General features: G+C 44.2%; 66 pseudogenes; all 66 read left to right on the plus strand.

Annotated features, from left to right (window-relative positions):
• Positions 1-517: 517 nt before the first annotated feature.
• LOC146749132 (5S ribosomal RNA) lies at positions 518-637 on the plus strand (annotated as a pseudogene).
• A 213-nt stretch (positions 638-850) lies between these two features.
• Positions 851-970, plus strand: LOC146749133 (5S ribosomal RNA; annotated as a pseudogene).
• A 96-nt stretch (positions 971-1,066) lies between these two features.
• LOC146749134 (5S ribosomal RNA) lies at positions 1,067-1,186 on the plus strand (annotated as a pseudogene).
• Positions 1,187-1,301: 115 nt separating this feature from the next.
• Positions 1,302-1,422, plus strand: LOC146749135 (5S ribosomal RNA; annotated as a pseudogene).
• A 94-nt stretch (positions 1,423-1,516) lies between these two features.
• Positions 1,517-1,636, plus strand: LOC146749136 (5S ribosomal RNA; annotated as a pseudogene).
• A 96-nt stretch (positions 1,637-1,732) lies between these two features.
• LOC146749137 (5S ribosomal RNA) lies at positions 1,733-1,852 on the plus strand (annotated as a pseudogene).
• Positions 1,853-1,967: 115 nt separating this feature from the next.
• Positions 1,968-2,088, plus strand: LOC146749138 (5S ribosomal RNA; annotated as a pseudogene).
• Positions 2,089-2,182: 94 nt separating this feature from the next.
• LOC146749139 (5S ribosomal RNA) lies at positions 2,183-2,302 on the plus strand (annotated as a pseudogene).
• Positions 2,303-2,398: 96 nt separating this feature from the next.
• LOC146749140 (5S ribosomal RNA) lies at positions 2,399-2,518 on the plus strand (annotated as a pseudogene).
• Positions 2,519-2,614: 96 nt separating this feature from the next.
• LOC146749141 (5S ribosomal RNA) lies at positions 2,615-2,734 on the plus strand (annotated as a pseudogene).
• Positions 2,735-2,830: 96 nt separating this feature from the next.
• LOC146749142 (5S ribosomal RNA) lies at positions 2,831-2,950 on the plus strand (annotated as a pseudogene).
• Positions 2,951-3,379: 429 nt separating this feature from the next.
• Positions 3,380-3,499, plus strand: LOC146749143 (5S ribosomal RNA; annotated as a pseudogene).
• Positions 3,500-3,595: 96 nt separating this feature from the next.
• On the plus strand, positions 3,596-3,715 carry LOC146749144 (5S ribosomal RNA; annotated as a pseudogene).
• A 213-nt stretch (positions 3,716-3,928) lies between these two features.
• On the plus strand, positions 3,929-4,048 carry LOC146749145 (5S ribosomal RNA; annotated as a pseudogene).
• A 96-nt stretch (positions 4,049-4,144) lies between these two features.
• On the plus strand, positions 4,145-4,264 carry LOC146749146 (5S ribosomal RNA; annotated as a pseudogene).
• A 96-nt stretch (positions 4,265-4,360) lies between these two features.
• Positions 4,361-4,480, plus strand: LOC146749147 (5S ribosomal RNA; annotated as a pseudogene).
• Positions 4,481-4,576: 96 nt separating this feature from the next.
• LOC146749148 (5S ribosomal RNA) lies at positions 4,577-4,696 on the plus strand (annotated as a pseudogene).
• Positions 4,697-4,792: 96 nt separating this feature from the next.
• On the plus strand, positions 4,793-4,912 carry LOC146749149 (5S ribosomal RNA; annotated as a pseudogene).
• A 96-nt stretch (positions 4,913-5,008) lies between these two features.
• LOC146749150 (5S ribosomal RNA) lies at positions 5,009-5,128 on the plus strand (annotated as a pseudogene).
• A 213-nt stretch (positions 5,129-5,341) lies between these two features.
• On the plus strand, positions 5,342-5,461 carry LOC146749151 (5S ribosomal RNA; annotated as a pseudogene).
• A 96-nt stretch (positions 5,462-5,557) lies between these two features.
• LOC146749152 (5S ribosomal RNA) lies at positions 5,558-5,677 on the plus strand (annotated as a pseudogene).
• A 96-nt stretch (positions 5,678-5,773) lies between these two features.
• On the plus strand, positions 5,774-5,893 carry LOC146749153 (5S ribosomal RNA; annotated as a pseudogene).
• A 97-nt stretch (positions 5,894-5,990) lies between these two features.
• On the plus strand, positions 5,991-6,110 carry LOC146749154 (5S ribosomal RNA; annotated as a pseudogene).
• Positions 6,111-6,206: 96 nt separating this feature from the next.
• On the plus strand, positions 6,207-6,326 carry LOC146749155 (5S ribosomal RNA; annotated as a pseudogene).
• Positions 6,327-7,501: 1,175 nt separating this feature from the next.
• LOC146749156 (5S ribosomal RNA) lies at positions 7,502-7,621 on the plus strand (annotated as a pseudogene).
• A 96-nt stretch (positions 7,622-7,717) lies between these two features.
• Positions 7,718-7,837, plus strand: LOC146749157 (5S ribosomal RNA; annotated as a pseudogene).
• A 312-nt stretch (positions 7,838-8,149) lies between these two features.
• On the plus strand, positions 8,150-8,269 carry LOC146749158 (5S ribosomal RNA; annotated as a pseudogene).
• A 96-nt stretch (positions 8,270-8,365) lies between these two features.
• Positions 8,366-8,485, plus strand: LOC146749159 (5S ribosomal RNA; annotated as a pseudogene).
• Positions 8,486-8,580: 95 nt separating this feature from the next.
• On the plus strand, positions 8,581-8,700 carry LOC146749160 (5S ribosomal RNA; annotated as a pseudogene).
• Positions 8,701-8,796: 96 nt separating this feature from the next.
• LOC146749161 (5S ribosomal RNA) lies at positions 8,797-8,916 on the plus strand (annotated as a pseudogene).
• A 214-nt stretch (positions 8,917-9,130) lies between these two features.
• On the plus strand, positions 9,131-9,250 carry LOC146749162 (5S ribosomal RNA; annotated as a pseudogene).
• A 214-nt stretch (positions 9,251-9,464) lies between these two features.
• Positions 9,465-9,584, plus strand: LOC146749163 (5S ribosomal RNA; annotated as a pseudogene).
• A 95-nt stretch (positions 9,585-9,679) lies between these two features.
• LOC146749164 (5S ribosomal RNA) lies at positions 9,680-9,799 on the plus strand (annotated as a pseudogene).
• Positions 9,800-9,895: 96 nt separating this feature from the next.
• Positions 9,896-10,015, plus strand: LOC146749165 (5S ribosomal RNA; annotated as a pseudogene).
• Positions 10,016-10,111: 96 nt separating this feature from the next.
• On the plus strand, positions 10,112-10,231 carry LOC146749166 (5S ribosomal RNA; annotated as a pseudogene).
• Positions 10,232-10,327: 96 nt separating this feature from the next.
• On the plus strand, positions 10,328-10,447 carry LOC146749167 (5S ribosomal RNA; annotated as a pseudogene).
• Positions 10,448-10,543: 96 nt separating this feature from the next.
• Positions 10,544-10,663, plus strand: LOC146749168 (5S ribosomal RNA; annotated as a pseudogene).
• A 96-nt stretch (positions 10,664-10,759) lies between these two features.
• On the plus strand, positions 10,760-10,879 carry LOC146749169 (5S ribosomal RNA; annotated as a pseudogene).
• Positions 10,880-11,191: 312 nt separating this feature from the next.
• Positions 11,192-11,311, plus strand: LOC146749170 (5S ribosomal RNA; annotated as a pseudogene).
• Positions 11,312-11,623: 312 nt separating this feature from the next.
• On the plus strand, positions 11,624-11,743 carry LOC146749171 (5S ribosomal RNA; annotated as a pseudogene).
• A 96-nt stretch (positions 11,744-11,839) lies between these two features.
• Positions 11,840-11,959, plus strand: LOC146749172 (5S ribosomal RNA; annotated as a pseudogene).
• Positions 11,960-12,055: 96 nt separating this feature from the next.
• Positions 12,056-12,175, plus strand: LOC146749173 (5S ribosomal RNA; annotated as a pseudogene).
• A 96-nt stretch (positions 12,176-12,271) lies between these two features.
• Positions 12,272-12,391, plus strand: LOC146749174 (5S ribosomal RNA; annotated as a pseudogene).
• A 315-nt stretch (positions 12,392-12,706) lies between these two features.
• LOC146749175 (5S ribosomal RNA) lies at positions 12,707-12,826 on the plus strand (annotated as a pseudogene).
• A 96-nt stretch (positions 12,827-12,922) lies between these two features.
• On the plus strand, positions 12,923-13,042 carry LOC146749176 (5S ribosomal RNA; annotated as a pseudogene).
• A 95-nt stretch (positions 13,043-13,137) lies between these two features.
• Positions 13,138-13,257, plus strand: LOC146749177 (5S ribosomal RNA; annotated as a pseudogene).
• A 312-nt stretch (positions 13,258-13,569) lies between these two features.
• LOC146749178 (5S ribosomal RNA) lies at positions 13,570-13,689 on the plus strand (annotated as a pseudogene).
• Positions 13,690-13,785: 96 nt separating this feature from the next.
• LOC146749179 (5S ribosomal RNA) lies at positions 13,786-13,905 on the plus strand (annotated as a pseudogene).
• Positions 13,906-14,001: 96 nt separating this feature from the next.
• Positions 14,002-14,121, plus strand: LOC146749180 (5S ribosomal RNA; annotated as a pseudogene).
• A 96-nt stretch (positions 14,122-14,217) lies between these two features.
• Positions 14,218-14,337, plus strand: LOC146749181 (5S ribosomal RNA; annotated as a pseudogene).
• Positions 14,338-14,433: 96 nt separating this feature from the next.
• On the plus strand, positions 14,434-14,553 carry LOC146749182 (5S ribosomal RNA; annotated as a pseudogene).
• A 96-nt stretch (positions 14,554-14,649) lies between these two features.
• LOC146749183 (5S ribosomal RNA) lies at positions 14,650-14,769 on the plus strand (annotated as a pseudogene).
• A 96-nt stretch (positions 14,770-14,865) lies between these two features.
• Positions 14,866-14,985, plus strand: LOC146749184 (5S ribosomal RNA; annotated as a pseudogene).
• A 96-nt stretch (positions 14,986-15,081) lies between these two features.
• Positions 15,082-15,201, plus strand: LOC146749185 (5S ribosomal RNA; annotated as a pseudogene).
• A 214-nt stretch (positions 15,202-15,415) lies between these two features.
• Positions 15,416-15,535, plus strand: LOC146749186 (5S ribosomal RNA; annotated as a pseudogene).
• Positions 15,536-15,631: 96 nt separating this feature from the next.
• On the plus strand, positions 15,632-15,751 carry LOC146749187 (5S ribosomal RNA; annotated as a pseudogene).
• A 96-nt stretch (positions 15,752-15,847) lies between these two features.
• Positions 15,848-15,967, plus strand: LOC146749188 (5S ribosomal RNA; annotated as a pseudogene).
• A 96-nt stretch (positions 15,968-16,063) lies between these two features.
• On the plus strand, positions 16,064-16,183 carry LOC146749189 (5S ribosomal RNA; annotated as a pseudogene).
• Positions 16,184-16,279: 96 nt separating this feature from the next.
• LOC146749190 (5S ribosomal RNA) lies at positions 16,280-16,399 on the plus strand (annotated as a pseudogene).
• A 3-nt stretch (positions 16,400-16,402) lies between these two features.
• Positions 16,403-16,517, plus strand: LOC146749191 (5S ribosomal RNA; annotated as a pseudogene).
• Positions 16,518-16,613: 96 nt separating this feature from the next.
• LOC146749192 (5S ribosomal RNA) lies at positions 16,614-16,733 on the plus strand (annotated as a pseudogene).
• Positions 16,734-16,829: 96 nt separating this feature from the next.
• Positions 16,830-16,949, plus strand: LOC146749193 (5S ribosomal RNA; annotated as a pseudogene).
• A 96-nt stretch (positions 16,950-17,045) lies between these two features.
• On the plus strand, positions 17,046-17,165 carry LOC146749194 (5S ribosomal RNA; annotated as a pseudogene).
• Positions 17,166-17,379: 214 nt separating this feature from the next.
• LOC146749195 (5S ribosomal RNA) lies at positions 17,380-17,499 on the plus strand (annotated as a pseudogene).
• A 96-nt stretch (positions 17,500-17,595) lies between these two features.
• On the plus strand, positions 17,596-17,715 carry LOC146749196 (5S ribosomal RNA; annotated as a pseudogene).
• A 311-nt stretch (positions 17,716-18,026) lies between these two features.
• Positions 18,027-18,146, plus strand: LOC146749197 (5S ribosomal RNA; annotated as a pseudogene).
• The last annotated feature ends 281 nt before the right edge of the window (positions 18,147-18,427 follow it).

Raw genomic sequence — 18,427 nt, forward strand, 5'->3', positions numbered from 1 at the left:
TTATTCCACATTACATACTAACTTTTACCCATGATTTTTTGCCTAGCCGTAGCAGTAAACGACATCCAATTCCGACGTATATTCAGCCTGCTTTCAAACCATTGCAGAATACACCAGTTCTCGTCCAATCACTGAATTTAAGCTGCATCATGCGTGGTTAGTACTTGCATGGGAGACCGGCTGGGAATACCACGTGCAGTAGGCTCATCAACATTTTTATTCCACCGTACATACTAAGTTTGTCCCGGGATTTTTTGCCTAGCCGAAGTATTAAATTACATCCAATTCCGAGGAAAATTCAGCCTACTGCTAAACCATTGCACAGTACACCTGTTCGCGTCCGATCACTGAAGTTAAGCTGCATCTGGCGTGGTTAGTACTTGCTTAGAAGACCAGCTGAGAATACCACGTGCAGTAAGCTCATCAACATTTTTATTCCACATTACATACTAACATTTACCCATGATTTTTTGCCTAGCCATAGGATTAAATGACATACAATTCCGACGAATATTCAGCCTTCTGCCAAACCATTGCAGAATACACCAGTTCTCGTCCGATCACTGAAGTTAAGCTGCATCGGGCGTTTTTAGTACTTGCCTGGGAGACCGGCTGGGAATACCACGTGCAGTAGGCTGATGAACATTTTTATTGCAGAATACACCAGTTCTCGTCTGATCACTGAAGGTAAGCTGCATCGGGCGTGGTTAGTACTTGCATGGGAGACCGGCTGGGAATACCACGTGCAGTAGGCTCATCAACATTTTTATTCCACATTACATACTAACTTTTTCCCATCATTTTTTGCTTAGACGAAGCATAAATGACATACAATTCGGACGAATATTCAGCTTACTGCCAAACCATTGCAGAGTACACCAGTTCGCGTCCGATCACTGAAGTTAAGCTACATTGGGCGTGGTTAGTACTTGCATGGGAGACCTGCTGGGAATGCCACATGCAATAGGCTTATTAACATTTTTATTCCACCGTACATACAATCTTTTTCCCTTGATTATTTGCCTACCCGAAACATTAATTGAAATCCAATTCCGACGAATATTCAGCCTACTGCCAAACCATTGCAGAATACACCAGTTCTCGTCCGATCACTGAAGTTAAGCTGCATCGGGCGTTTTTAGTACTTGCCTGGGAGACCGGCTGGGAATACCACGTGCAGTAGGCTGATGAACATTTTTATTGCAGAATACACCAGTTCTCGTCCGATCACTGAAGTTAAGCTGCATCGGGCGTGGTTAGTACTTGCATGGGAGACCGGCTGGGAATACCACGTGCAGTAGGCCGATGAACATTTTTATTGCAGAATACACCAGTTCTCGTCCGATCACTGAAGTTAAGCTGCATCGGGCGTGGTTAGTACTTGCATGGGAGACCGGCTGGGAATACCACGTGCAGTAGGCTCATCAACATTTTTATTCCACATTACATACTAACTTTTCCCATCATTTTTTGTCTAGACGAAGCATAAATGACATACAATTCGGACGAATATTCAGCTTACTGCCAAACCATTGCAGAATACACCAGTTCTTGTCCGATCACTGAAGTTAAGCTGCATCGGGCGTGGTTAGTACTTGCATGGGAGATAAGCTGGGAATAACACGTGCATTAGGCTCATCAACATTTTTATTCCACCGTACATACTAACGTTTTCCCGGGATTTTTTGCCTATCCGAAGTATTAAATTACATCCAATTCCGACGAATATTCAGCCTACGGCCAAACCATTGCAGAATACACCAGTTCTCGTCCGATCACTGAAGTTAAGCTGCATCGGGCGTTTTTAGTACTTGCCTGGGAGACCGGCTGGGAATACCACGTGCAGTAGGCTGATGAACATTTTTATTGCAGAATACACCAGTTCTCGTCCGATCACTGAAGTTAAGCTGCATCGGGCGTGGTTAGTACTTGCATGGGAGACCGGCTGGGAATACCACGTGCAGTAGGCCGATGAACATTTTTATTGCAGAATACACCAGTTCTCGTCCGATCACTGAAGTTAAGCTGCATCGGGCGTGGTTAGTACTTGCATGGGAGACCGGCTGGGAATACCACGTGCAGTAGGCTCATCAACATTTTTATTCCACATTACATACTAACTTTTCCCATCATTTTTTGTCTAGACGAAGCATAAATGACATACAATTCGGACGAATATTCAGCTTACTGCCAAACCATTGCAGAATACACCAGTTCTTGTCCGATCACTGAAGTTAAGCTGCATCGGGCGTGGTTAGTACTTGCATGGGAGATAAGCTGGGAATAACACGTGCATTAGGCTCATCAACATTTTTATTCCACCGTACATACTAACGTTTTCCCGGGATTTTTTGCCTATCCGAAGTATTAAATTACATCCAATTCCGACGAATATTCAGCCTACGGCCAAACCATTGCAGAATACACCAGTTCTCGTCCGATCACTGAAGTTAAGCTGAATCGGGCGTGGTTAGTACTTGCATGGGAGACCGGCTGGGAATACCACGTGCAGTAGGTTCATCAACATTTTTATTCCACCGTACATACTAAGTTTGTCCCGGGATTTTTTGCCTAGCCGAAGTATTAAATTACATCCAATTCCGAGGAATATTCAGCCTACTGCCAAACCATTGCAGAGTACACCAGTTCGCGTCCGATCACTGAAGTTAAGCTAAATCGGGTGTGGTTAGTACTTGCATGGGAGACCTGCTGGGAATGCCACATGCAATAGGCTTATCAACATTTTTATTCCACCGTACATACAATCTTTTTCCCTTGATTATTTGCCTAGCCGAAACATTAATTGAAATCCAATTCCGACGAATATTAAGCCTACTGCCAAACCATTGCAGAATACACCAGTTCTCGTCCGATCACTGAAGTTAAGCTGCATCGGGCGTTTTTAGTACTTGCCTGGGAGACCGGCTGGGAATACCACGTGCAGTAGGCTGATGAACATTTTTATTGCAGAATACACCAGTTCTCGTCCGATCACTGCAGTTAAGCTGCATCGGGCGTGGTTAGTACTTGCATGGGAGACCGGCTGGGAATACCACGTGCAGTAGGCTCATCAACATTTTTATTCCACATTACATACTAACTTTTTCCCATCATTTTTTGCCTAGACGAAGTATAAATGACATACAATTCGGACGAATATTCAGCCTACTGCCAAACCATTGCAGAATACACCATTTCTTGTCCGATCACTGAAGTTAAGCTGCATCGGGCGTGGTTAGTACTTGCATGGGAGACAAGCTGGGAATAACACGTGCATTAGGCTCATCAACATTTTTATTCCACCGTACATACTAACGTTTTCCCGGGATTTTTTGCCTATCCGAAGTATTAAATTACATCCAATTCCGACGAATATTCAGCCTACTGCCAAACCATTGCAGAATACGCCAGTTCTCGTCCGATCTCTGAAGTTAAGCTGCATCGGGCGTGGTTAGTACTTGCATGGGAGACCGGCTGAGAAGAGCACGTGCAGTATGCTCATCAACATTTTTATTCCACATTACATACTAACATTTACCCATGATTTTTTGCCTAGCCGTAGGATTAAATGACATACAATTCCGACGAATATTCAGCCTACTGCCAAACCATTGCAGAATACACCAGTTCTCGTCCGATCACTGAAGTTAAGCTGCATCGGGCGTTTTTAGTACTTGCCTGGGAGACCGGCTGGGAATACCACGTGCAGTAGGCTGATGAACATTTTTATTGCAGAATACACCAGTTCTCGTCCGATCACTGAAGTTAAGCTGCATCGGGCGTGGTTAGTACTTGCATGGGAGACCGGCTGGGAATACCACGTGCAGTAGGCTCATCAACATTTGTATTCCACATTACATACTAACTTTTTCCCATCATTTTTTGCCTAGACGAAGCATAAATGACATACAATTCGGACGAATATTCAGCCTACTGCCAAACCATTGCAGAATACGCCAGTTCTCGTCCGATCTCTGAAGTTAAGCTGCATCGGGCGTGGTTAGTACTTGCATGGGAGACAAGCTGGGAATAACACGTGCATTAGGCTCATCAGCATTTTTATTCCACCGTACATACTAACGTTTTCCCGGGATTTTTTGCCTATCCGAAGTATTAAATTACATCCAATTCCGACGAATATTCAGCCTACTGCCAAACCATTGCAGAATACGCCAGTTCTCGTCCGATCTCTGAAGTTAAGCTGCATCGGGCGTGGTTAGTACTTGCATGGGAGACCGGCTGAGAAGACCACGTGCAGTATGCTCATCAACATTTTTATTCCACATTACATACTAACATTTACCCATGATTTTTTGCCTAGCCGTAGCAGTAAACGACATCCAATTCCGACGAATATTCAGCCTACAGCCAAACCATTGCAGAATACACCAGTTCTCGTCCGATCACTGAAGTTAAGCTGCATCGGGCGTGGTTAGTACTTGCATGGGAGACAAGCTGGGAATAACACGTGCATTAGGCTCATCAACATTTTTATTCCACCGTACATACTAACGTTTTCCCGGGATTTTTTGCCTATCCGAAGTATTAAATTACATCCAATTACGACGAATATTCAGCCTACTGCTAAACCATTGCAGAATACGCCAGTTCTCGTCCGATCTCTGAAGTTAAGCTGCATCGGGCGTGGTTAGTACTTGCATGGGAGACAAGCAGGGAATAACACGTGCATTAGGCTCATCAGCATTTTTATTCCACCGTACATACTAACGTTTTCCCGGGATGTTTTGCCTATCCGAAGTATTAAATTACATCCAATTCCGACGAATATTCAGCCTACTGCCAAACCATTGCAGAATACGCCAGTTCTCGTCCGATCTCTGAAGTTAAGCTGCATCGGGCGTGGTTAGTACTTGCATGGGAGACTGGCTGAGAAGAGCACGTGCAGTATGCTCATCAACATTTTTATTCCACATTACATACTAACATTTACCCATGATTTTTTGCCTAGCCGTAGGATTAAATGACATACAATTCCGACGAATATTCAGCCTACTGCCAAACCATTGCAGAATACACCAGTTCTCGTCCGATCACTGAAGTTAAGCTGCATCGGGCGTTTTTAGTACTTGCCTGGGAGACCGGCTGGGAATACCACGTGCAGTAGGCTGATGAACATTTTTATTGCAGAATACACCAGTTCTCGTCCGATCACTGAAGTTAAGCTGCATCGGGCGTGGTTAGTACTTGCATGGGAGACCGGCTGGGAATACCACGTGCAGTAGGCTCATCAACATTTTTATTCCACATTACATACTAACTTTTTCCCATCATTTTTTGCCTAGACGAAGCATAAATGACATACAATTCGGACGAATATTCAGCCTACTGCCAAACCATTGCAGAATACACCAGTTCTTGTCCGATCACTGAAGTTAAGCTGCATCGGGCGTGGTTAGTACTTGCATGGGAGACAAGCTGGGAATAACACGTGCATTAGGCTCATCAACATTTTTATTCCACCGTACATATTTACGTTTTCCCGGGATTTTTTGCCTATCCGAAGTATTAAATTACATCCAATTCCGACGAATATTCAGCCTACTGCCAAACCATTGCAGAATACGCCAGTTCTCGTCCGATCTCTGAAGTTAAGCTGCATCGGGCGTGGTTAGTACTTGCATGGGAGACCGGCTGAGAAGACCACGTGCAGTATGCTCATCAACATTTTTATTCCACATTACATACTAACATTTACCCATGATTTTTTGCCTAGCCGTAGCAGTAAACGACATCCAATTCCGACGAATATTCAGCCTACAGCCAAACCATTGCAGAATACACCAGTTCTCGTCCGATCACTGAAGTTAAGCTGAATCGGGCGTGGTTAGTACTTGCATGGGAGACCGGCCGGGAATACCACGTGCAGTAGGCTTATCAACATTTTTATTCCACCGTACATACCAAATTTTTCCCGGGGATTTTTTGCCTAGCCAAAGCGTTAAACCACAGGCAATTCTGACGTCTATTCAGCCTACTGTCAAACCATTGCAGAACACACCAGTTCTCGTCCAATCACTGAATTTAAGCTGCATCGTGCGTGGTTAGTACTTGCATGGGAGACCGGCTGGGAATACCACGTGCAGTAGGTTCATCAACATTTTTATTCCACCGTACATACTAAGTTTGTCCCGGGATTTTTTGCCTAGCCGAAGTATTAAATTACATCCAATTCCGAGGAATATTCAGCCTACTGCCAAACCATTGCAGAGTACACCAGTTCTCGTCCGATCACTGAAGTTAAGCTACATCGGGCATGTTTAGTACTTGCATGGGAGACCGGCTGGGAATACCATGTGCAGTAGGCTTATCAACATTTTTATTCCACCGTACATACCAACATTTTCCCGGGATTTTTTGCCTTGCCGAAGCGTTAAACGACATGCAATTCCGACGAATATTCGCCTCCTATCAAACCATTGCAAAACACACCAGTTCTTGTCCGATCACTGAAGTTAAGCTGTATCTGGTGTGGTTAGTACTTGCATGGGAGACTGGCTGGGAATACCACGTGCAGTAGACTCATCAACATTTTTATTCCACATTACATACTAACTTTTTCCTATGATTTTTTGCGTAACCGTAGCATTAAATGGCATCCAATTGCGACGAATATTCAGCATACTGCCAAACCAATGCAGAATAAACCAGTTCTCGTCCGATCACTGAAGTTGATCTGCATCGGCCATGGTTAGTACTTACATGGGAGACCGGTTGGGAATACTACGAGCAGTAGGCTTATCAACATTTTTATTCCACCGTACATACGAACTTTTTCCCGGGATTTGTTGCCTAGCCGAATTATTAAATTACATCCAATTCCGACGAATATTCATCCTACTGCCAAACCATTGTAGATTACACCAGTTCTCGTCCGACCACTGAAGTTATTCTGCATCGGGCATGGTTATTACTTACATGGGAGACCGGCTGGGAATACCCCGAGCAGTGGGCTTATCAACACTTTTATTCCACCGTACATACAAACTTTTTCCCGGGATTTGTTGCCTAGCCGAAGTATTAAATTACATCCAATTCCGACGAATATTCATCCTACTGTCAAACCATTGCAGAACACACCAGTTCTCGTCCAATCACTGAATTTAAGCTGCAACGTGCGTGGTTAGTACTTGCATGGGAGACCGGCTGGGAATGCCACGTGCAATAGGCTTATCAACATTTTTATTCCACCGTACATACTATCTTTTTCCCTTGATTATTTGCCTAGCCGAAACATTAATTGAAATCCAATTCCGACGAATATTCAGCCTACTGCCAAACCATTGCAGAATACACCAGTTCTCGTCCGATCACTGAAGATAAGGCGCATCGGGCGTGGTTAGTTCTTGCACGGGAGACCGGCTGGGAAAACCAAGTTCAGTCGGCTCATCAACATTTTTATTCCACATTACATACTAACTTTTTCCCATGATTTTTTGCCCAGACGAAGCATTAAATGACATACAATTCGGACGAATATTCAGCCTACTGCCAAACCATTGCAGAACACACCAGTTCTCGTTCGAAAACTGAAGTTAAGCTGCATCGGGCGTGGTTAGTACCTGCATGGGAGACCGGCTGGGAATACCACGTGCATTAGGCTGATCAACATTTTCATTCCACCTTACATTCTAACGTTTTCCCGGGATTTTTTGCCTAGCCGAAGTATTAAATTACATCCAATTCCGACGAATATTCAGCCTACTGCCAAACCATTGCAGAATACACCAGTTCTCGTCCGATCTCTGAAGTTAATCTGCATCGGGCGTGGTTAATACTTGCATGGGAGACCGGCTGAGAATACCACTTGTAGTAGGCTTATCAACATTTTTATTCCACCGTAAATGCCAAATTATTCCCGGGATTGTTTGCCTAGCCGAAGCGTTAAACGACATGCAATTCTGACGAATATTCAGCCTACTGTCAAACCATTGCAGAACACACCAGTTCTCGTTCGAAAACTGAATTTAAGCTGCATCTGGCGTGGTTAGTACTTGCATAGAAGACCGGCTGAGAATACCACGTGCAGTAAGCTCATCAACATTTTTATTCCACATTACATACTAACTTTTACCCATGATTTTTTGCCTAGCCGTAGGATTAAATGACATCCAATTCCGACGAATATTCAGCCTACTGCCAAACCATTGCAGAATACACCAGTTCTCGTCCGATCACTGAAGTTAAGCCGCATCGGGCATGGTTAGGACTTGCACAGGAGACCGGCTGGGAATACCACGTGCAGTAGGCCCATCAACATTTTTATTCCACATTACATTCTAATTTTTTCCCATGATTTTTTGCCCAGACGAAGCATTAAATGACATACAATTCGGACGAATATTCAGCCTACTGCCAAACCATTGCAGAATACACCAGTTCTCGTCCGACCACTGAAGTTAAGCTGCATCGGGCGTGGTTAGTACTTGCATGGGAGACAGGCTGGGAATAACACGTGCATTAGGCTCATCAACATTTTATTCCACCGAACATACAAACGTTTTCCCGGGATTTTTTGCCTATCCGAAGTATTAAATTACATCCAATTCCAACGAATATTCAGCCTACTGCCAAACCATTGCAGAATACGCCAGTTCTCGTCCGATCTCTGAGGTTAAGCTGCATCGGGCGTGGTTAGTACTTACATGGGAGACCGGCTGAGAAGACCACGTGCAGTATGCTCATCAACATTTTTATTCCACATTACATACTAACTTTTACCCATGATTTTTTGCCTAGCCGTAGCAGTAAACGACATCCAATTCCGACGAATATTCAGCCTACGGCCAAACCATTGCAGAATACACCAGTTCTCGTCCGATCACTGAAGTTAAGCTGAATCGGGCGTGGTTAGTACTTGCATGGGAGACCGGCTGGGAATACCACGTGCAGTAGGCTTATCAACATTTTTATTGCAGAATACACCAGTTCTCGTCCGATCACTGAAGTTAAGCCGCATCGGGCATGGTTAGGACTTGCACAGGAGACCGGCTGGGAATACCACGTGCAGTAGGCCCATCAACATTTTTATTCCACATTTCATTCTAATTTTTTCCCATGATTTTTTGCCCAGACGAAGCATTAAATGACATACAATTCGGAGGAATATTCAGCCTACTGCCAAACCATTGCAGAATACACCAGTTCTCGTCCGACCAGTGAAGTTAAGCTGCATCGGGCGTGGTTAGTACTTGCATGGGAGACCGGCTGGGAATACCACGTGCAGTAGGCTTATCAACATTTTTATTGCAGAATACACCAGTTCTCGTCCGATCACTGAAGTTAAGCCGCATCGGGCATGGTTAGGACTTGCACAGGAGACCGGCTGGGAATACCACGTGCAGTAGGCCCATCAACATTTTTATTCCACATTACATTCTAATTTTTTCCCATGATTTTTTGCCCAGACGAAGCATTAAATGACATACAATTCGGACGAATATTCAGCCTACTGCCAAACCATTGCAGAATACACCAGTTCTCGTCCGACCAGTGAAGTTAAGCTGCATCGGGCGTGGTTAGTACTTGCATGGGAGACAGGCTGGGAATAACACGTGCATTAGGCTCATCAACATTTTATTCCACCGGACATACTAACGTTTTCCCGGGATTTTTTGCCTATCCGAAGTATTAAATTACATCCAATTCCAACGAATATTCAGCCTACTGCCAAACCATTGCAGAATACGCCAGTTCTCGTCCGATCTCTGAGGTTAAGCTGCATCGGGCGTGGTTAGTACTTACATGGGAGACCGGCTGAGAAGACCACGTGCAGTATGCTCATCAACATTTTTATTCCACATTACATACTAACTTTTACCCATGATTTTTTGCCTAGCCGTAGCAGTAAACGACATCCAATTCCGACGAATATTCATCCTACGGCCAAACCATTGCAGAATACACCAGTTCTCGTCCGATCACTGAAGTTAAGCTGAATCGGGCGTGGTTAGTACTTGCATGGGAGACCGGCTGGGAATACCACGTGCAGTAGGCTTATCAACATTTTTATTCCACCGTACATACCAAATTTTTCCCGGGATTTTTTGCCTAGCCAAAGCGTTAAACCACAGGCAATTCTGACGAATATTCAGCCTACTGTCAAACCATTGCGGAACACACCAGTTATCGTCCAATCACTGAATTTAAGCTGCATCGTGCGTGGTTAGTACTTGCATGGGAGACCGGCTGGGAATACCACGTGCAGTAGGTTCATCAACATTTTTATTCCACCGTACATACTAAGTTTGTTCCGGGGTTTTTTGCCTAGCCGAAGTATTAAATTACATCCAATTCCGAGGAATATTCAGCCTACTGCCAAACCATTGCAGAATACACCAGTTCTTGTCCGATCACTGAAGTTAAGCTGCATCGGGCATGGTTAGGACTTGCACGGGAGACCGGCTGGGAATACCACGTGCAGTAGGCCCATCAACATTTTTATTCCACATTACATTCTAATTTTTTCCCATGATTTTTTGCCCAGACGAAGCATTAAATGACATACAATTCGGACAAATATTCAGCTTACTACCAAACCATTGCAGAATACACCAGTTCTCGTCCGACCACTGAAGTTAAGCTGCATCGTGGGTGGTTAGTACTTGCATGGGAGACTGGCTGGGAATACCACGTGCAGTAGGTTCATCAACATTTTTATTCCACCGTACATACTAAGTTTGTCCCGGGATTTTTTGCCTAGCCGAAGTATTAAATTACATCCAATTCCGAAGAATATTCAGCCTACTGCCAAACCATTGCAGAGTACACCAGTTTGCGTCCGATCACTGAAGTTAAGCTGCATCGGGCGTGTTTAGTACTTGCATGGGAGACCGGCTGGGAATACCATGTGCAGTAGGCTTATCAACATTTTTATTCCACCGTACATACCAACATTTTCCCGGGATTTTTTGCCTTGCCGAAGCGTTAAACGACATGCAATTCTGACGAATATTCAGCCTCCTGTCAAACCATTGCAAAACACACCAGTTCTTGTCCGATCACAGAAGTTAAGCTGCATCTGGTGTGGTTAGTACTTGCATGGGAGACTGGCTGGGAATACCACGTACAGTAGACTCATCAACATTTTTATTCCACATTACATACTAACTTTTTCCTATGATTTTTTGCCTAACCGTAGCATTAAATGGCATCCAATTGCGACGAATATTCATCCTACTGCCAAACCATTGTAGAATACACCAGTTCACGTCCGATCACAGAAGTTAAGCTGCATCGGGCGTGGTTAGTACTTGCATGGGAGACCTGCTGGGAATACCACGAGCAGTAGGCTTATCAACATTTTTATTCCACCGTACATACAAACTTTTTCCCGGGATTTTTTGCCTAGACGAAGTATTAAATTACATCCAATTCCGACGAATATTCAGCCTACTGTCAAACCATTGCAGAACACACATGTTCTCGTCCGATCACTGAAGTTAATCTGCATCGGGCATGGTTAGTACTTGCATGGGAGACAGGCTGGGAATACCACCTGTAGTAGGCTTATCAACATTTTTATTCCACCGTACATACTAATTTTTTCCCGGGATTTGTTGCCTAGCCGAAGTATTAAATTACATCCAACTCCGACAATTATTCAGCCTACTGCCAAACCAATGCAGAATACACCAGTTCTCGTCCGATCACTGAAGTTAATCTGCATTGGGCATGGTTAGTACTTATATGGGAGACCGGCTGGGAATATTACGAGCAGTAGGCTTATCAACATTTTTATTCCACCGTACATACGAACTTTTTCCCGAGATTTGTTGCCTAGCCGAAGTATTAAATTACATCCAATTCCGACGAATATTCATCCTACTGCCAAACCATTGTAGAATACACCAGTTCTCGTCCGATCACTGAAGTTAATCTGCATCGGGCATGGTTAGTACTTACATGGGAGACCGGCTGGGAATACCACGATCAGTAGGCTTATCAACATTTTTATTCCACCGTACATACAAACTTTTTCCCGGGATTTGTTGCCTAGCCGAAATATTAAATTACATCCAATTCCGACGAATATTCATCCTACTGCCAAACCATTGTAGAATACACCAGTTCACGTCCGATCACAGAAGTTAAGCTACATCGGGCGTGGTTAGTACTTGCATGGGAGACCTGATGGGAATACCACGAGCAGTAGTCTTATCAACATTTTTATTCCACCGTACATACAAACTTTTTCCCGGGATTTGTTGCCTAGCCGAAGTATTAAATGACATCCAATTCCGACGAATATTCAGCCTACTGCCAAACCATTGCAGAATACACCAGTTCTCGTCCGATCATAGAAGTTAAGCTGCATCGGGCGTGGTTAGTACTTGCATGGGAGACCTGCTGGGAATACCACATGCAGTAGGCTTATCAACATTTTTATTCCACCGTACATACTATCTTTTTTCCCCCGTGATTTTTTTCCTAGCCGAAGCATTAATTGAAATCCAATTCCAACAAATATTCAGCCTACTGCCAAACTATTGCAGAATACACCAGTTCTCGTTCGATCACTGAAGTTAAGGCGCATCGCGCGTGGTTAGTTCTTGCACGCGAGACCGTCTGGGAATACCACGTTCAGTCGGCTCATCAACATTTTTATTCCACATTACATACTAACTTTTTCACATGATTTTTTGCCTAGACGAAGCATTAAATGACATACAATTCGTACTAATATTCAGCCTACAGCCAAACCATTGCAGAATACACCAGTTCTCGTCCGATCACTGAAGTTAAGCTGCATCGGGCGTGGTTAGTACTTGCATGGGAGACCGGCTGGGAATACCACGTGCATTAGGCTCATCAACATTTTTATTCCACCGTACATACTAACGTTTTCCCGGGATTTTTTGCCTAGCCGAAGTATTAAATTACATCCAATTCCGACGAATATTCAGCCTACTGCCAAACCATTGCAGAATACACCAGTTCTCGTCCGATCTCTGAAGTTAATCTGCATCGGGCGTGGTTAATACTTGCATGGGAGACCGGCTGGGAATACCACGTGTAGTAGGCTTATCAACATTTTTATTCCACCATACATGCAACATTTTTCCCAGGATTTTTGCCTAGCCGAAGCGTTAAACGACATGCAATTCTGACGAATATTCAGCCTACTGTCAAACCATTGCAGAACACACCAGTTCTCGTTCGATCACTGAATTTAAGCTGCATCGGCCGTGGTTAGTACTTGCATGGGAGACCGGCTGAGAATACCATGTGCAGTAGGCTCATCAACATTTTTATTCCACATTACATACTAACTTTTACACATGATTTTTTGCCTAGCCGTAGAATTAAATGACATCCAATTCCGACGAATATTCAGCCTACTGCCAAACCATTGCAGAATACACCAGTTCTCGTCCAATCATTGAAGTTAAGGCGCATCGGGCGTGGTTAGTTCTTGCATGGGACACCGGCTGGGAAAACCACGTTCAGTCGGCTCATCAACATTTTTATTCCACATTACATACTAACTTTTTCCCATGATTTTTTGCCTAGACGAAGCATTAAATGACATACAATTCGGACGAATATTCAGCCTACAGCCAAACCATTGCAGAACACACCTGTTCTCGTCCGATCTCTGAAGTTAAGCTGCATCGGGCATGGTTAGTACTTGCATGGGAGACCGGCTGAGAAGACCACGTGCAGTAGGCTCATCAACATTTTTATTCCACCGTACATACTAAGTTTTTCCCTGGATTTTTTGCCTTGCCGAAGTATTAAATTACATCCAATTCCGAAGAATATTCGGCCTACTGCCAAACCATTGCAGAGTACACCAGTTCGCGTCCGATCACTGAAGTTAAGCTGCATCGGGCGCGGTTAGTACTTGCATGGGAGACCTGCTGGGAATGCCACGTGCAATAGGCTTATCAACATTTTTATTCCACATTACATACTAACTTTTACCTATGATTTTTTGCCTAGCCGTAGCAGTAAACGACATCCAATTCCGACGAATATTCAGCCTACGGCCAAACCATTGCAGAATACACCAGTTCTCGTCCGATCACTGAAGTTAAGCTGAATCGGGCGTGGTTAGTACTTGCATGGGAGACCGGCTGGGAATACCACGTGCAGTAGGCTGATGAACATTTTTATTCCACCGTACATACCAAATTTTTCCCGGGATTTTTTGCCTAACCAAAGCGTTAAACCACAGGCAATTCTGACAAATATTCAGCCTACTGTCAAACCATTGCAGAACACACCAGTTCTCGTCCAATCACTGAATTTAAGCTGCATCGTGTGTGGTTAGTACTTGAATGGGAGACCGGCTGGGAATACCACGTGCAGTAGGCTCATCAACATTTTTATTCCACCGTACATACTAAGTTTGTCCCGGGATTTTTTGCCTAGCCGAAGTATTAAATTACATCCAATTCCGAGGAATATTCAGCCTACTGCCAAACCATTGCAGAGTACACCAGTTCGCGTCCGATCACTGAAGTTAAGCTGCATCGGGCGTGGTTAGTACTTGCATGGGAGACCTGCTGGGAATGCCACGTGCAATAGGCTTATCAACATTTTTATTCTACCGTACATACTATCTTTTTCCCTTGATTATTTGCCTAGCCGAAACATTAATTGAAATCCAATTCCGACGAATATTCAGCCTACTGCCAAACAATTGCAGAATACACCAGTTCTCGTCCGATCACTGAAGTTAAGCTGCATCGGGCGTGGTTAGTACTTGCATGGGAGACTGGCTGGGAATACCACGTGTATTAGGCTAATCAACATTTTTATTCCACCTTACATACTAACGTTTTCCCGGGATTTTTTGCCTAGCCGAAGTATTAAATTACATCCAATTCCGACGAATATTCAGCCTACTGCCAAACCATTGCAGAATACACCAGTTCTCGTCCGATCTCTGAAGTTAATCTGCATCGGGCGTGGTTAATACTTGCATGGGAGACCGGCTGGGAATACCACTTGTAGTAGGCTTATCAACATTTTTATTCCACCGTACATGCCAAATTATTCCCGGGATTTTTAGCCTAGCCGAAGCGTTAAACGACATGCAATTCTGACGAATATTCAGCCTACTGTCAAACCATTGCAGAACACACCAGTTCTCGTTCGATCACTGAATTTAAGCTGCATCGGGCGTTTTTAGTACTTGCCTGGGAGACCGGCTGGGAATACCACGTGCAGTAGGCTGATGAACATTTTTATTGCAGAATACACCAGTTCTCGTCCGATCACTGAAGTTAAGCTGCATCGGGCGTGGTTAGTACTTGGATGGGAGACCGGCTGGGAATACCACGTGCAGTAGGCTCATCAACATTTTTATTCCACATTACATACTAACTTTTTCCCATGATTTTTTGCCTAGACGAAGCATTAAATGACATACAATTCGGACGAATATTCAGCCTACTGCCAAACCATTGCAGAATACACCAGTTCTTGTCCGATCACTGAAGTTAAGCTGCATCGGGCGTGGTTAGTACTTGCATGGGAGACAGGCTGGGAATAACACGTGCATTAGGCTCATCAACATTTTTATTCCACCGTACATACTAACGTTTTCCCGGGATTTTTTGCCTATCCGAAGTATTAAATTACATCCAATTCCGACGAATATTCAGCCTACTGCCAATCCATTGCAGAATACGCCAGTTTTCGTCCGATCTCTGAAGTTAAGCTGAATCGGGCGTGGTTAGTACTTGCATGGGAGACTGGCTGAGAAGACCACGTGCAGTATGCTCATCAACATTTTTATTCCACATTACATACTAACTTTTTCCCGGGATTTTTTGCCTAGACGAAGCATTAAATGACATACAATTCAGACGAATATTCAGCCTACAGCCAAACCATTGCAGAATACACCAGTTCTCGTCGGATCACTGAAGTTAAGCTGCATCGGGCGTGGTTAGTACTTGCATGGGAGACTGGCTGGGAATACCACGTGTATTAGGCTGATCAACATTTTTATTCCACCTTACATACTAACGTTTTCCTGGGATTTTTTGCCTAGCCGAAGTATTAAATTACATCCAATTCCGACGAATATTCAGCCTACTGCCAAACCATTGCAGAATACACCAGTTCTCGTCCGATCTCTGAAGTTAATCTGCATCGGGCGTGGTTAATACTTGCATGGGAGACCGGCTGGGAATACCACTTGTAGTAGGCTTATCAACATTTTTATTCCACCGTACATGCCAAATTATTCCCGGGATTGTTTGCCTTGCCGAAGCGTTAAACGACATGCAATTCTGACGAATATTCAGCCTACTGTCAAACCATTGCAGAACACACCAGTTCTCGTTCGATCACTGAATTTAAGCTGCATCGGGCGTTTTCAGTACTTGCCTGGGAGACCGGCTGGGAATACCACGTGCAGTAGGCTGATGAATATTTTTATTGCAGAATACACCAGTTCTCGTCCGATCACTGAAGTTAAGCTGCATCGGGCGTGGTTAGTACTTGGATGGGAGACCGGCTGGGAATACCACGTGCAGTAGGCTTATCAACATTTTTATTCCACCGTACATACTATCTTTTTCCCTTGATTATTTGCCTAGCCGAAACATTAATTGAAATCCAATTCCGACGAATATTCAGCCTACTGCCAAACCATTGCAGAATACACCAGTTCTCGTCCGATCACTGAAGTTAAGCCGCATCGGGCATGGTTAGGACTTGCACGGGAGACCGGCTGGGAATACCACGTGCAGTAGGCCCATCAACATTTTTATTCCACATTACATTCTAATTTTTTCCCATGATTTTTTGCCCAGACGAAGCATTAAATGACATACAATTCGGACGAATATTCAGCCTACTGCCAAACCATTGCAGAATACACCAGTTCTCGTCCGACCACTGAAGTTAAGCTGCATTGGGCGTGTTTAGTACTTGCATGGGAGACCGGCTGGGAATACCATGTGCAGTAGGCTTATCAACATTTTTATTCCACCGTACATACCAACATTTTCCTGGGATTTTTTGCCTTGCCGAAGCGTTAAACGACATGCAATTCTGACGAATATTCAGCCTCCTGTCAAACCATTGCAGAACACACCAGTTCTTGTCCGATCACTGAAGTTAAGCTGCATCTGGTGTGGTTAGTACTTGCATGGGAGACTGGCTGGGAATACCACGTGCAGTAGGCTGATGAACTTTTTTAGTGCAGAATACACCAGTTCTCGTCCGATCACTGAAGTTAAGCCGCCTCGGGCGTGGTTAGTTCTTGCACGGGAGACCGGCTGGGAATACCACGTGCAGTAGGCTAATCAACATTTTTATTCCACATTACATACTAACTTTTTTCCATGATTTTTTGCCTAGACGAAGCATTAAATGACGTACAATTCGGACGAATATTCAGCCTACTGCCAAACCATTGCAGAATACACCAGTTCTCGTCCGATCACTGAAGTTAAGCTGCATCGGGCGTGGTTAGTACTTGCACGGGAAACCGGCTGGAAATACCATGTGCAGTAGGCTTATCAACGTTTTTATTCCACCGCACATACCAACTTTTTACCGGAATTTTTTGCATTGCTGAAGCGTTAAACGACATGCAATACTAATGAATATTCAGCCTACTGTGAAACCAGTGCAGAATACACCAGTTCTCGTCCGACCACTGAAGTTAAGCTGCATCGGGCGTGTTTAGTACTTGCATGGGAGACCGGCTGCGATAACCATGTGCTGTTGGCTTATCAGCATTTTTATTCCACCGAACATACCAACTTTTTCCCGGGATTTTTTGCCTTGCCGAAGCGTTATACGACATGCAATTCTGACGAATATTCAGCCTCCTGTCAAACCATTGCAGAACACACCAGTTCTTGTCCGATCACTGAAGTTAAGCTGCATCTGGTGTGGTTAGTACTTGCATGGGAGACTGGCTGGGAATACCACGTGCAGTCGACTCATCAACATTTTTATTCCACCGTACATACAAACTTTTTCCGGGATTTGTTGCCTAGCCGAAGTATTAAATTACATCCAATTCCGACGAATATTCAGCCTACTGCCAAACCATTGTAGAATACACCAGTTCTTGTCCGATCACAGAAGATAAGCTGCATCGGGCGTGGTTAGTACTTGCATGGGAGACCTGCTGGGAATACCACATGCAGTAGGCTTATCAACATTTTTATTCCACCGTACATACTATCTTTTTTCCCCCCGTGATTTTTTTCCTAGCCGAAGCATTAATTGAAATCCAATTCCAACAAATATTCAGCCTACTGCCAAACCATTGCAGAATAAACCAGTTCTCGTCCGATCACTGAAGTTAAGGCGCATCGCGCGTGATTAGTTCTTGCACGGGAGACCGTCTTGGAATACCACGTTCAGTCGGCTCATCAACATTTTTATTCCACATTACATACTAACTTTTTCACATGATTTTTTGCCTAGACGA

This window comes from Saccoglossus kowalevskii, chromosome 2 (genome assembly GCF_978046115.1).
Source record: "Saccoglossus kowalevskii chromosome 2, keSacKowa6.1, whole genome shotgun sequence".
NCBI classification, from domain to species: Eukaryota; Metazoa; Hemichordata; class Enteropneusta; family Harrimaniidae; genus Saccoglossus; species Saccoglossus kowalevskii.